Source organism: Triticum dicoccoides, chromosome 4B (assembly GCF_002162155.2).
Source record: "Triticum dicoccoides isolate Atlit2015 ecotype Zavitan chromosome 4B, WEW_v2.0, whole genome shotgun sequence".
In the NCBI taxonomy this organism is placed as follows: Eukaryota; Viridiplantae; Streptophyta; class Magnoliopsida; order Poales; family Poaceae; genus Triticum; species Triticum dicoccoides.
Window position 1 is genome coordinate 329,534,140 of NC_041387.1, and position 15,134 is coordinate 329,549,273.

Sequence of the window (15,134 nt, forward strand, 5' to 3'; positions counted from 1 at the left end):
CACCTCGAAGCCTTTGAGAGAGAAATCCTTGCGAGGACAAAGCCCAAACACCCAGAGCCAAAGAGTGTTAGACATCACTGAAGTCTTTCTGTCTGTGTGACCTGAAGACTTATTACACTTGAGGATTGTGTATCCTCCAGCCGGTTAGGCGTCGCGTTCTGAGCATCCAAGAGTCATTGTGGATTGCCGATGAACGAAGTCTGTGAAGGTTCGGAAGTCTATCTTGAAGACTTACCAGAGTGATTGGGCGAGGACTGTGTGTCCTTAGCTCAAGGGGAATAAGGTGAAGATGCGGTCTTTTGAGTTGAATCTCATCCTCCCTAACTAGACGTACAGTTGTCACAGCAACTGGAACTGGTCCAACAAATCCCGTGTCTTCAACAAGCAACTGGTTCTATCCCTTCCCTCCCTTTACTTTGAGTTTGTCTTCGTGAAGTCATTGCTTATTTGTCTTATCTGTTTGACTTCATTGCTTGACTACTATCGTTTATTGGCTTCATACTATCTTCCATCCTGATCCTTACTACCTAGCTGCTATTAGTCTTTGTATGTTCACATTATTGCATACTTGACTATGGCTTTCTTGTTGTAGTTTATCTTCCGCTGCATATCAATTAGGTCATTTCTATTGTTTGTCTTCGAAACTTCCACGTTTTGAAGACTTTGATAAAAATCGCCTATTCACCCCCCCTCTAGTCAATAACTAGCACTTTCAATTGGTATCAGAGCAAGGTACTCCCTTGTTCTGTGTGATTCGGTTTAACCACCTGGAGTTTAGCTATGTCGACTGCAGGGATAATCAAAGTCTCCGCTGCTTGTCCTATGTTCGATGGAACTGAATATCCCTACTAGAAGAATAAGATGCTCATGCATCTTGAAGCCATTGATGTCGACCTCTGGTATGTCGTCAAGAACGGCGTTCCCAAAACTGGTGAAGGTGTCACCCCTACTGATGTCAAGAAGTTCATTCAACTGGACTCCACTGCAAAGAACATCATATGTGGTCATCTGACCAAAGGACAGTATGGCCGTGTGAGTGCTCTGGAAACGTCAAAACTAGTCTGGGACTGGCTATCCAAGGTCAATGAAGGCGTCTCTACACAGAGAGACCAGAGGATCAGTGTTCTTCGCAATCTCTTCAACCGCTTCAAGAGAAACGACAATGAAAATGTCCAGCTCGAGTTTGATCGCCTCATCGACATCACAAATGAGCTTCAGGCTCTTGGCGCCAGTGAGATTACCAAGCATGAAATCGTCAAGACACTACTGAGATCACTTGACAGCTCCTTTGACACCCTTGCTCTCATAATACAAGAACGCCCTGACTTCAAGACACTCGATCCGTCTGATATACTTAAGAGGCTCAACACACATGAGTTCCAGCTTTCTGAGAAAAGAGATATCTATGGTCCCAATTATGGTCGAACTCACGCATTGAAGGCAAAAGTGGTTTCCTCATCTGAAGGAGAATCTGACTGCGGTTCTGATGATCCTGAAGACATTGGAAAGGAACTTGCCATGCTTGTGAAGAAGTTCCAGAAGTTCACCAAGAAGAAGGGCTTCAGAAAGTCTTCACGATCTAGCTCAAGAAATGATGAAGCTTCCACTCATGACAAGAAGAAGAGAACATGTCACAAGTGCAAGAAACCTGGACACTATATCTCTGAGTGTGCTCAGTGGGACAATGAGAAGAAGAAGAAGAAGAGCAAGGAATATGATTCTGATGACAAGAAGAAGAAGAAATCTTTAAAGTCTTCTTCTCAGTCCTCATCAAGGTCTTCAGCACATAAGAAGAGCTCATCTGGCAAGGCTCGTGCTTTTGTTGGCAAGGAAATGGATTCAGAGGAGGAGTCTGCTTCTGGGGAGGTGGAGGTGGAGTCTGGAGAAGAGTCCGACCCTGGCGTTGCAAGTCTGGCTCTAGCCACAGCCTATGTTGCCAACTCCATCTTCAACACTGAAGACAATGGCTTCCACACCAACGCTGAAGCTGATGACATGGACGATCCTACTCCCACCTACTGCTTCATGGCACGTGGTGCCAAGGTAAAATCACGTGATGCATACTTTCAAACATCAAGTGAAGATGACTTTGATTGTCAATCCAAACCCAGCTACAAAACACTTGCTAAAATTGCTACTGAACAACAAAGGGCTATGGAACATAATCAAAAACTGTTAGACAAAAGCGATGACCTATTGGACGCGGAAATGACACGTTCACAGTCCTTAGTAGAAGACATAAAAAATCTTCATGCTAAGTACCAAGAACTTGAAAGTCTTCATGAGACGCTCTCAACCACATATGAAAAGCTCTCCTATGATTATCTTCAAAGGAAGCAAGAGCTTGAGAACTTGAAAGCGACTCATGAAGATCTTCAAAAAGAGAATGAGTCATTTCGCGCTCAACAGATCAGTTCCGCTCAGGATGGATTTGAACCACCATGCTTAAAATGCATTGAGCGTGATAACGCCACCTCTGTTGCTGAATGTTCCAATGCCGCTGTTGTTGCATTGTCTTCAACTACTGATGTGGAAACTAACCCCTCTACGGAGGATACCACTGCTATTGCTTATGAAAATGCTAGGTTGAAGACATTGCTTGAAACAAGGATGTATAAAAGTCTGAAAGGACATCAGACACTTTGTGATGTCCTCAAAAAGCAGATTCTGAACCGAAACCCTAGGTGTCAGGACCCCGACTCGATGTCACATCGATCTAGCTTGTAACACCTCATATCACTTTGCGGCCTCACGCACGGTATTCCCACGGGTGTCGCCTTACCTTTGCCCGGGACCGTTTGCGCCTTTTGGCTCACGTATATGATAGTGTCGCTAGCATCCATATGATAAGGAGCCCGGGCTGACATGACTAGTCGTAAATCCAAAGTGGCACAGGCTTACAGGGACAGGCATCCATGACCCAGCTTCGAACGTGTCGGTCATCAGCAAGTGGGTCCGGGCTGTAGCACTGGGCTAGCAGGACTCCGGTAGACCGGGCTGTAGCGGGCTAACAGGACTCCGGTACTCAATGCGTGACATTTCCCCGAAGGGACAGACACAGGAACGAAGAAGGACACATGCCGGCCAGCCTAAGTGTTCCAGAGCAGTAGCAAGCTACCATGGCTCAGCGGTAACACTAGGAGACATTTCCCGGTAAGAGAGGCTACTAAAGATAAACAACTAGATAGTCAGATCCCACACATACCAATGTCACATCCCTAGCTTCAGGCATTGCTCTAGGTTAGCTTCAGGTGTGCATCATGTTTAAATTCTGAAAATTTGAACTGAGGAATTCAGAAGCCTCAAAACTTAAATAAAAGAGGGGTAAGAAACCCTAAAATTGCAATCAGTAAATCCAAAATGCCCTAGAAATAGCTCTGACAATTTTGGCAAGAGTTATAAATCAAACCAAAATTTTGGGACATTTCTAAGGAATTATTGGGCTCTGATTTTAAATCAATATTTTATTTGAATTTGGAGTTATATTCATAATATATAATGAATATATTTTCAAATGACCTGAGATATTTTTATTATGTGTGGAGAAGTCCATTAGGTGACTTCAAAATATCCAGGGAAGTTTAGGCACCGTTTTCAAATTCTGTTTGAATTAAAATTCAGTGCCAATTAAATAAAACAGAACAAAAATAGAAAACAGTAAATAAAAAAAGAGAGAGAGAGAGAAGCCCAGCTTACCTGGCGCCACGAACCGGCCCAGCTTTGTCCCCCCCCATCGCTGGCCCAGCTGGTGGCCCAGCCCACCACCGCAAACCCCCTCGCCGCTCGTCGTCTTCCTCTGCCAGTAGGCAGAGGCGAGGCGTGGCGCGTGCCCGAGAGCCCCGACGCCACCTCCTGCTTCGCGGCCCTCCTAGCGACCCCACGACGCCGCCCCATGCTCCCTCTCTCTTTCCCCTCCTCTCCCTGGATCTCACTCTCTCCCCGAGCTCGTCTCTCTCCCTCTCTCTCCCGAACCCGAGCACTATCGCCGCCGCCGACGAACACCACCCCGGCCATCGCCTCCCCCTCGTCCCCTCGAGCAGTCCACGAGCTCCGCCGTGCCGCCCTCGCCCTCCCCGCCGTCACACGCGACCGGAGAAGCCCCGAAGCGCCGCCCCGACGTTCTTCCCCTCCTCGGACCCGCTGATCGCTGTCGCCGAATTCGCCGCCGACAGGACGCCCCCGAGCCCGCTGACCACCTCTCCCTCTCCACGGTGAACTCCTCTTCCTCTCCCCCTAGCCCCGTGTTTGTTCGGTCTCCGTAGCCGCCATTTCCACCTCACCGGAAACTCCCCGCCGCCGGCCATGGTGCCGCCGTGGCCAGGGCCACCCCAGCTGGCGCCCGAGCATGCTACCAAGTTCGCCGCCCTCCCAGGAGCCTGCAGCGCCCTTCCGTTTCCCCTCTAGTGCACCGCAGCGTCGAGCCCGAGCTCGCCTGAGCTCCGGCGGCCGCCTAGGTCGCCGCCGGCACCGATTCCGGCCGCCCCGAGCGCAACTGACTCCACCAAGAGCTTCGGCTCGTCCCCAGCTCCTCCTAGATGCCCTCCGCGGCCCATTTGGTCGCCGGAGTGGCCAAAACCACTCTTGCCGCCGCGTCGGGCTCGCCGGCGGCTAAACGCCGGCAGCCGACTTTGACTTTGACCACGGGTGGGCCCCGATTGACTCTCCTGAGTCAATGACAGGTGGGGCCCAGCCCTGTTAACTATTAGGATTAGTTTTAATTAATTTTAGTTAAGCTAATCACACTGACATGCGGGACCCACTGTCAGGTTTGACCCGGACCATGTCCCGTTGACCACTGACATCACACTGACGTCAGGCTGACGTAGTAATTGATTTTCTAGATTTATTATAATCCAGGAAATTCCAGAAAATAGCTAAAACTTCAAAAATTCATAGAAAATTAACTGTAACTCCAAATTAAATAAATTATATATGAAAAATTATTAGAAAAATTCAAGGAATCCATCTGTACCATTTTCATGCATGTTTGAACAATGGTTGTCCTCTGTTTTGGACAAAACCAATAAAGGGCATTTAAATAATCACATATGGAGTTTGAATTTGAATCTTGTATTCAAACCAACCCCATTTAACTTGTTGCTAGTTGCATTAGCTCAAAACACATTCATATTGCCATGTCATAGCATGCATCATTTTGTGCATTGCATTGATTGTGTTTTTCTGTGTTGCCGGTATTTGTCCCCTCTCGATAGACGCGATACCGATGATGTGATCGTTGACACTGATGAAGACTCAATGTTATCTTCAGAAGTGCCAGGCAAGCAAAACCCCCTTGTTCATTCCGATAAAATCCCACTCTCTCGCTCCTGCTCTCTTTTACTGCATTAGGACAACATCGATTCATCTGTTACTTGCTGCGGTAGCTGAACCCCTTTATCCTCTGCATGACCTGTCATTCCACAGTAATTAGATGAAACCCACTAGCATGAGTAGGAGTTGTTTGAGCCCTGTTGTGCCTACTCATTCATGCTTGCTTCTCATGCCTGCTACTGCTTAGAGTTGAGTCAGGTCTGATTCATCGGGGATGAATCAGAGGCGTGTGAACATGTCCTACTGTGTGTGAGCTAAGTGTGTGAACACGATTTGGTAAAGGTAGCGGTGAGAGGCCATGTAGGAGTAGATGGTGGGTTGTCTCATTGCAGCCATCCTCAGGAACTGAGTTCTGTGTTTGTGATCCATGATTCAGTTACTACCATACATTGGGCCCTGAAATATGACCCCGCTCGACTTCTTATTCACCCTAGTCCTCTGTCCAGGAGTTGCAAGTAGTTTCTGGTGTTTGTAGCTTACTGGAGGCCGTGGACAGCGCTGACCGTAGGGGTGGGCTGTGATGCGGTAGGTACGTGGCACGGTGTACCGGATGCACGTTTGGTATCTCGGGAACCCTGTTCACATCGTTTGGGGCTGTGAGCGAAACTCCGGCCGGATCTCCTCATGGATGGAACCCGAATAGGCGATAAACCTGGACTAGAGACTTGAGTGTTTAGGTAGGTCGTGGTCTACACCCACGTCGGCTTTCGCTTGAAGTCTGCCGAGCACATGTCGTGTGCAGACGCTAAGTGGTGGAAACATGTATGAAGAAGTACACCCCTGCAGGGTTAACATCATCTATTCGAATAGCCGTGTCCGCGGTGAAGGACTTCTGGGTTGCTTATATCAGTTCATAGACAAGTGAAAGTGGATACTCTAAAATACGCAAGATAAGCGTGAGTGCTATGGATGGCGTTCTCGTAGGGAGACGGGAGCGGATCCATAGTGGTGTATTGATATGGTGAATATGTGGACTCGTGTGCGCCACCTCAAAAGAGTTACTTGCAGTCGTAGTTCAGGATAGCCACCGAGTCAAAGTTGGCTTGCTGCAGTCAAACTCCACCATCCCCTTTGTTGATAATGATGCATGTGTAGATAGATCTGATGTAAGTCTTGCTGGGTACATTTGTACTCACGTTTGCCTATTTTATGTTTTGCAGAGAGACTTCAGTCTCACTAGTAGTTCCACGTGGACTTCAACGTTTAGCTTGATACCTCAGCTACGATCTTGTGCCCTCGGCAGGATCTGATCGATAGTCAGGCTTCTCAGCCTTTTTCATTTATAGATGTCTGTACCCAGACATGATAGCTTCCGTTTGTGCTTTGACTTGTATGCTCTGATTGTTGGGTCGTGAGACCCATGTTTGTAATATCTCGCTCCTCGGAGCCTATTGAATAAATTACTTGAGTCGTAGAGTCATGTTGTGATGCCATGTTGTATTTCACATACCGAGCATATTGTGTGTATGCTATTGAAATGCTTGGTATGTGTGGGATCTGACCATCTAGTTGTTTATCTTTAGTAGCCTCTCTTACCAGGAAATGTCTCCTAGTGTTTCCACCGAGCCATGGTAGCTTGCTACTGCTCCGGAACACTTAGGCTGGCCGGCATGTGTCCTTCTTCATTCCTGTGTCTGTCCCTTCGGGGAAATGTCACGCGATGAATACCGGAGTCCTGTTAGCCCGCTACAGCCCGGTTCACCGGAGTCCTGCTAGCCCAGTGCTACAGCCTGGATTCACTCGCTGATGACCGACACGTTCGATGCTGGGTCATGGATGCCTGTCCCTGTAAGTCTGTGCCACTTTGGGTTTACGACTAGCCATGTCAGCCCGGGCTCCTTATCATATGGATGCTAGCGACACTGTCATATACGTGTGCCAAAAGGCGCAAACGGTCCCGGGCAAAGGTAATGCGACACCCGTGGGAATACCGTGCGTGAGGCCGCAAAGTGATATGAGGTGTTACATGCTAGATCGATGTGGCATTGAGTAGGGGTCCTGACAGCGTTGGTATCAGAGCTTGACTGCCTGTAGGATTACCAAGCCAAACTGGTCGAAGTTGAGTCTAGAAATTCTTTAGTTATATAAGGGAATTGATTGTGGGATGGAACGTAAGGCTCTTTTTAGTCCTATACCTCATGGCTTTCTGATCTGAGTCATCATCTTCTTTCCTACGGGGTTAAGGAACTAGGTCTTCTCATCTTTCTATCAGGATCACGTGTTACTAATCAGTGGACTTATAAGATTGTTCGATTTAAGCTTGAGTCCAGCTCCTATTACTTCCGTATGTTAATTGTTGATCTCGAAACCTTGATATTATGCTTCTGAGTGGTTATGCCACCATTTTTGTGAATTCTCAAATCTTTTCTGAGCATTTACAGCCGTTATGCTGTCCGAGTCATCCCAGGTTTCTAAGTAGTCTGATGCAATTGCAAATCATTTCTTCCCGTTCCAATGTTCCCATGGGCCAGATTAACCACACTAATCAGTGAGTTGAGGTACTTCGTTACCTTGACATATATGTTGGAGATATTATTATGACCCTAGGTGTCTTAGGGGATCACCTAGTAATTTAGCCATGATTGGTGTCCCAGTGTGATAATTCTGGCCTTTATCCTCGAAAGCATTCCGTGATGCTACTTAGTGGTAGGTATTCTACTCCTGGGTTCTGAACCCGAGATTCACCCTACCTACTTCATGTTGATAGTAATTGCTAGTGCCTTTGGGATATTAGTAACCTTTGCGATAGTCCTCGAAGTCCGTGGTATATCCTTCTTCCAAATACCATGAACCACTTACGGCAAAAGTTTGTTGGATCAAAAGATCACAACAGGAGTGCTCTCTATGGGTTCTCCATTCATAATTGTGACTCTGCCAGTTCTACCCTTCTGCATGGGTTATCCGGAAGAAACCTGTTGAACCTGATTCGACATACTAATCTATGCATCCACAACTCAGAAAGTTATATGTTCCTTTGAGTTGTCCCGCTTTAGTTGTCTACTGACCTTCGTCTATCAATTGATAGTCCAGATTATGTGTGCATTCGTTCATCGATGCCTATTACTCTTGTGGTCCGTCAAGCCATTCCATTCAGAATGACTAGGAGAAACAAACTCCAGTACCTCTTCCTTATCCAGGATTGGGTCAAAGAAGTTGTGCTCCGCAGGTCAAATTGCTAATCCAGCTTTTGTTCTGTTCTACCTTGGAGTATTACCATCTTTATATCGGAATTGTTATAGGAATTGCACACCATCCTATGAACTCTTGGTACAGTGATACTTCTTGCCATCATTAGTCGTTCCTCGGTCTTCGTGTTGATGCAACCGGAATACCGACAAATGAATTGTGATGTGTGAAATCAATACGCCTAGCAACTTCGTTGCTGGGTAGTTAAGGACAATAATTTCATTCTTAGTGTGTTGGTTATTGAATCATCATTCTAAGATTGATCGTGCTACCTAGTCCATTCTCCTGGTTCACTCCTCGACCGATGAGTTAGGATTATTTCAAATCCTTGCTCTATTGATCATATCGTCTTGCCCTGAAAAGCAAGATTGTTCTCGAGCTTAGTAACATACCGGTGGTTCGTGATTTTCTGAATATCTTCTCGGAAGTATCACCGGGTCGTCACCTGACCATTATGTTGAGCTCGTGATCAAGTTGGTTTCTTGTGAACCACCTTCTCTCCAAGAATCAGTGTTAGATATCCCTGAGCTAGTTGGTTAAGCTAAACGATAACTTGGAGGGTTGGAAGATAAAAGCTTGCCTGACTTAGTTCGTTCCAAAGGGATATTCTTGTGTAGTGTGTGTTGAAGAAAGATGATATCTTCATCGATTGGTCCCTGTGATCAGTTGCTGGACCTTTTGTCTTATCAATCCTTTGATTTGAGTGTGGGCTATCGTCAAATCAAGTCAGAACCAACGATGCTCGTAATGTTGTCTTCCTCGTGGTTGATCCCTCGAGCATACACCATTATATCTTTTGGGTCTGACCAATGCTATCACCGTGTTCACACGATGGTGGAAGTCCAGTGATATGGAAATTCCGATGAGTTGTTGTTGAGTCCATTGACAACATCCTTATCTCCTCCATGATGTTGTTGAACATTAAGTTAGTGTTGGAAACTTTTGAAAGCATTTTCTTCATGCTAGCTCATGAAGTACTTGTTTGATGAAAGGAGTGACTTCCTTTGATTCACGTGCATTTTGATGTAAGCTGCCGTCGTGAATTCGAGAAAGTTTGTTTTTGCTCCTTTGGAATCATCCCAAGTCGGTCATGCACGTGCGAAGAATTATGTGGTCTGTTAGACTGATCATCTTCATTCCATATGTGTCCCGAGCACACCAAGCCACTGATTGATTTGTTCAAGGAGAAGAAGTTCCTTTATAAGAGCTAATCATATGACTTATGCAAGGACTTCGTTATCCACGGCGATGGTTCCCAACCAGAACTCGGTAGTGTTTTATTGTAAGACTACCATGTGATCATGTTTGTCTGAGACAACATGTTCACACGTACGTAGCAGAACCAGCTCATGTTTTGGAGCTTGCTATCGTAGTTCATTTCCCAAGAATCTCGCAACGTCATCTCGCCGATTTGTGTTGCAAACTTTCATTTTCTTCCTAGACTCGATAAGTCTGGAATATTCTGACACCAACCAGTTCTGAATCTCAGGCAGATATGATGGTTGGAGCATTTCCCAAGAACTATAATATTGGTCTCGCGATAACCGGTAAAGTGAATGTCGTGGCCAACACACCCCGCCGAAAGACCTATTATTGTAGTATCTTGATTGAAGAAGTTGGCCACCTCCCCATAAGGATTTCGTAGGATTTACCTCCGTAACTGTTCCTTATGGATTTTATTGCTCCCGAAGTCCGACCTTTACTTGATGTTCTAGTTATTAAACCATATCTATGAAAGGGTTACACTAGCACGTCAAGGAGAACATTAGAAGCGGAGTGCTAAATGTCTCTCGGTCGATCATCCAGATTTTATTTCTTTGGCCCCGCCAAGAGTGAAATTGGAGAAAGTGTTATCTTCCTTTGCATCTGCATCTTCCACCGGTATTCATCATGGTAGCATGTTGTGTTGCCAGGATCCTTGACACGGATGTTGGTAAAACCTTGATGATTGTGGAAATGCTCAAGTTCTTGAGAGCACGCACAAGCGCTAGGTGTTATCATCGGCACTAACTGGGTTTGCTCTCAGTTTCCTCGGCAATGCTATGATCTTTTCAAACAGTGAATTCACTCTCTATTGTTGGGTTCTTCCCCAGTTACCAGAATCATTCCCAGCATTTGCATTTTGTTCCCAGCTTGCACCGTCAATGTGCCATTCTACCATGGGTCTCTTCCATTTCCGGTGGTAAGCAAGTTCATCCATTACGTTGTCTTCAACAAGGTAATCCACATCATCCAAGTCCAAGTATGCCATTCTACCGACCCCGCCAATCGATTGCTGTGATTTGCCTTAGGCTGATATAGAGAGTCTCAATGATCTCTATATCAAAGGTAATTCTTTTTGCCACTTAAGATAATAATCTACGAATCACCCTTCTCCAGGATGTTTCGTTATGGTATCATGGCAATTCAACTCCTCGCTACGTTGACAACCGATCACCACATTCTTAAGTCTGGAGTTGTTGTCTACCTAGTGAACCTTTGTCATCTGCTTCACCCCATTCCTATGGATGTGTGCTTCGTCTCTCAGCTCGAGAGAGGTTGCTATGTATCATTCCGTGAGTTAATCTTGAGTTGTTCGATCTTCGAGAAGATCGACCCTTCTAGAGTCTCCTTCTTCTCTCCATGTCATGTTGGCAGGATTTCTCAGAGCAAGACTTCGAGACAATGATGGTGAACGAATCAACATTCAATTGAAGTGCAACCTGGATCGTGAAGATTGTGCTAGTTTGCGTTTTTCCCTTCATCCTACACTACGCTTGAATCTCGAGACGAGATTCTTGTTTAGTGGGGGTGAGTTGTCACATCCCTAGCTTCAGGCATTGCTCTAGGTTAGCTTCAGGTGTGCATCATGTTTAAATTCTGAAAATTTGAACTGAGGAATTCAGAAGCCTCAAAACTTAAATAAAAGAGGGGCAAGAAACCCTAAAATTGCAATCAGTAAATCCAAAATGCCCTAGAAATAGCTCTGACAATTTTGGCAAGAGTTATAAATCAAACCAAAATTTTGGGACATTTCTAAGGAATTATTGGGCTCTGATTTTAAATCAATATTTTATTTGAATTTGGAGTTATATTCATAATATATAATGAATATATTTTCAAATGACCTGAGATATTTTTATTATGTGTGGAGAAGTCCATTAGGTGACTTAAAAATATCCAGGGAAGTTTAGGCACCGTTTTCAAATTCTGTTTGAATTAAAATTCAGTGCCAATTAAATAAAACAGAACAAAAATAGAAAACAGTAAATAAAAAAAGAGAGAGAGAGAGATAGAAGCCCAGCTTACCTGGCGCCACGAACCGGCCCAGCTTTGCCCCCCCCCATCGCTGGCCCAGCTGGTGTGCATTTTGATGTAAGTTGCCGCCGTGAATTCGAGAAAGTTTGTTTTTGCTCCTTTGGAATCATCCCAAGTCGGTCATGCACGTGCGAAGAATTCTGTGGTCTGTTAGACTGATCATCTTCATTCCATATGTGTCCCGAGCACACCAAGCCACTGATTGATTTGTTCAAGGAGAAGAAGTTCCTTTATAAGAGCTAATCATATGACTTATCCAAGGACTTCGTTATCCACGGCGATGGTTCCCAACCAGAACTCGGTAGTGTTTTATTGTAAGACTACCATGTGATCATGTTTGTCTGAGACAACATGTTCACACGTACGTAGCAGAACCAGCTCATGTTTTGGAGCTTGCTATCGTAGTTCATTTCCCAAGAATCTCGCAACGTCATCTCGCCGATTTGTGTTGCAAACTTTCATTTTCTTCCTAGACTCGATAAGTCTGGAATATTCTGACACCAACCAGTTCTGAATCTCAGGCAGATATGATGGTTGGAGCATTTCCCAAGAACTATAATATTGGTCTCGCGATAACCGGTAAAGTGAATGTCGTGGCCAACACACCCCGCCGAAAGACCTATTATTGTAGTATCTTGATTGAAGAAGTTGGCCACCTCCCCATAAGGATTTCGTAGGATTTACCTCCGTAACTGTTCCTTATGGATTCTATTGCTCCCGAAGTCCGACCTTTACTTGATGTTCTAGTTATTAAACCATATCTATGAAAGGGTTACACTAGCACGTCAAGGAGAACATTAGAAGCGGAGTGCTAAATGTCTCTCGGTCGATCATCCAGATTTTATTTCTTTGGCCCCGCCAAGAGTGAAATTGGAGAAAGTGTTATCTTCCTTTGCATCTGCATCTTCCACCGGTATTCATCATGGTAGCATGTTGTGTTGCCAGGATCCTTGACACGGATGTTGGTAAAACCTTGATGATTGTGGAAATGCTCAAGTTCTTGAGAGCATGCACAAGCGCTAGGTGTTATCATCGGCACTAACTGGGTTTGCTCTCAGTTTCCTCGGCAATGCTATGATCTTTTCAAACGGTGAATTCACTCTCTATTGTTGGGTTCTTCCCCAGTTACCAGAATCATTCCCAGCATTTGCATTTTGTTCCCAGCTTGCACCGTCAATGTGCCATTCTACCATGGGTCTCTTCCATTTCCGGTGGTAAGCAAGTTCATCCATTACGTTTTCTTCAACAAGGTAATCCACATCATCCAAGTCCAAGTATGCCATTCTACCGACCCCGCCAATCGATTGCTGTGATTTGCCTTAGGCTGATATAGAGAGTCTCAATGATCTCTATATCAAAGGTAATTCTTTTTTCCACTTAAGATAATAATCTATGAATCACCCTTCTCCAGGATGTTTCGTTATGGTATCATGGCAATTCAACTCCTCGCTACGTTGACAACCGATCACCACATTCTTAAGTCTGGAGTTGTTGTCTACCTAGTGAACCTTTGTCATCTGCTTCACCCCATTCCTATGGATGTGTGCTTCGTCTCTCAGCTCGAGAGAGGTTGCTATGTCTCATTCCGTGAGTTAATCTTGAGTTGTTCGATCTTCGACAAGATCGACCCTTCTAGAGTCTCCTTCTTCTCTCCATGTCATGTTGGCAGGATTTCTCAGAGCAAGACTTCGAGACAACGATGGTGAACGAATCAACATTCAATTGAAGTGCAACCTGGATCGTGAAGATTGTGCTAGTTTGCGTTTTTCCCTTCATCCTACCCTACGCTTGAATCTCGAGACGAGATTCTTGTTTAGTGGGGGTGAGTTGTCACATCCCTAGCTTCAGGCATTGCTCTAGGTTAGCTTCAGGTGTGCATCATGTTTAAATTCTGAAAATTTGAATTGAGGAATTCAGAAGCCTCAAAACTTAAATAAAAGAGGGGCAAGAAACCCTAAAATTGCAATCAGTAAATCCAAAATGCCCTAGAAATAGCTCTGACAATTTTGGCAAGAGTTATAAATCAAACCAAAATTTTGGGACATTTCTAAGGAATTATTGGGCTCTGATTTTAAATCAATATTTTATTTGAATTTGGAGTTATATTCATAATATATAATGAATATATTTTCAAATGACCTGAGATATTTTTATTATGTGTGGAGAAGTCCATTAGGTGACTTAAAAATATCCAGGGAAGTTTAGGCACCGTTTTCAAATTCTGTTTGAATTAAAATTCAGTGCCAATTAAATAAAACATAACAAAAATAGAAAACAGTAAATAAAAAAAGAGAGAGAGAGAGATAGAAGCCCAGCTTACCTGGCGCCACGAACCGGCCCAGCTTTGCCCCCCCCCCATCGCTGGCCCAGCTGGTGTGCATTTTGATGTAAGCTGCCGCCGTGAATTCGAGAAAGTTTGTTTTTGCTCCTTTGGAATCATCCCAAGTCGGTCATGCACGTGCGAAGAATTCTGTGGTCTGTTAGACTGATCATCTTCATTCCATATGTGTCCCGAGCACACCAAGCCACTGATTGATTTGTTCAAGGAGAAGAAGTTCCTTTATAAGAGCTAATCATATGACTTATCCAAGGACTTCGTTATCCACGGCGATGGTTCCCAACCAGAACTCGGTAGTGTTTTATTGTAAGACTACCATGTGATCATGTTTGTCTGAGACAACATGTTCACACGTACGTAGCAGAACCAGCTCATGTTTTAGAGCTTGCTATCGTAGTTCATTTCCCAAGAATCTCGCAACGTCATCTCGCCGATTTGTGTTGCAAACTTTCATTTTCTTCCTAGACTCGATAAGTCTGGAATATTCTGACACCAACCAGTTCTGAATCTCAGGCAGATATGATGGTTGGAGCATTTCCCAAGAACTATAATATTGGTCTCGCGATAACCGGTAAAGTGAATGTCGTGGCCAACACACCCCGCCGAAAGACCTATTATTGTAGTATCTTGATTGAAGAAGTTGGCCACCTCCCCATAAGGATTTCGTAGGATTTACCTCCGTAACTGTTCCTTATGGATTCTATTGCTCCCGAAGTCCGACCTTTACTTGATGTTCTAGTTATTAAACCATATCTATGAAAGGGTTACACTAGCACGTCAAGGAGAACATTAGAAGCGGAGTGCTAAATGTCTCTCGGTCGATCATCCAGATTTTATTTCTTTGGCCCCGCCAAGAGTGAAATTGGAGAAAGTGTTATCTTCCTTTGCATCTGCATCTTCCACCGGTATTCATCATGGTAGCATGTTGTGTTGCCAGGATCCTTGACACGGATGTTGGTAAAACCTTGATGATTGTGGAAAT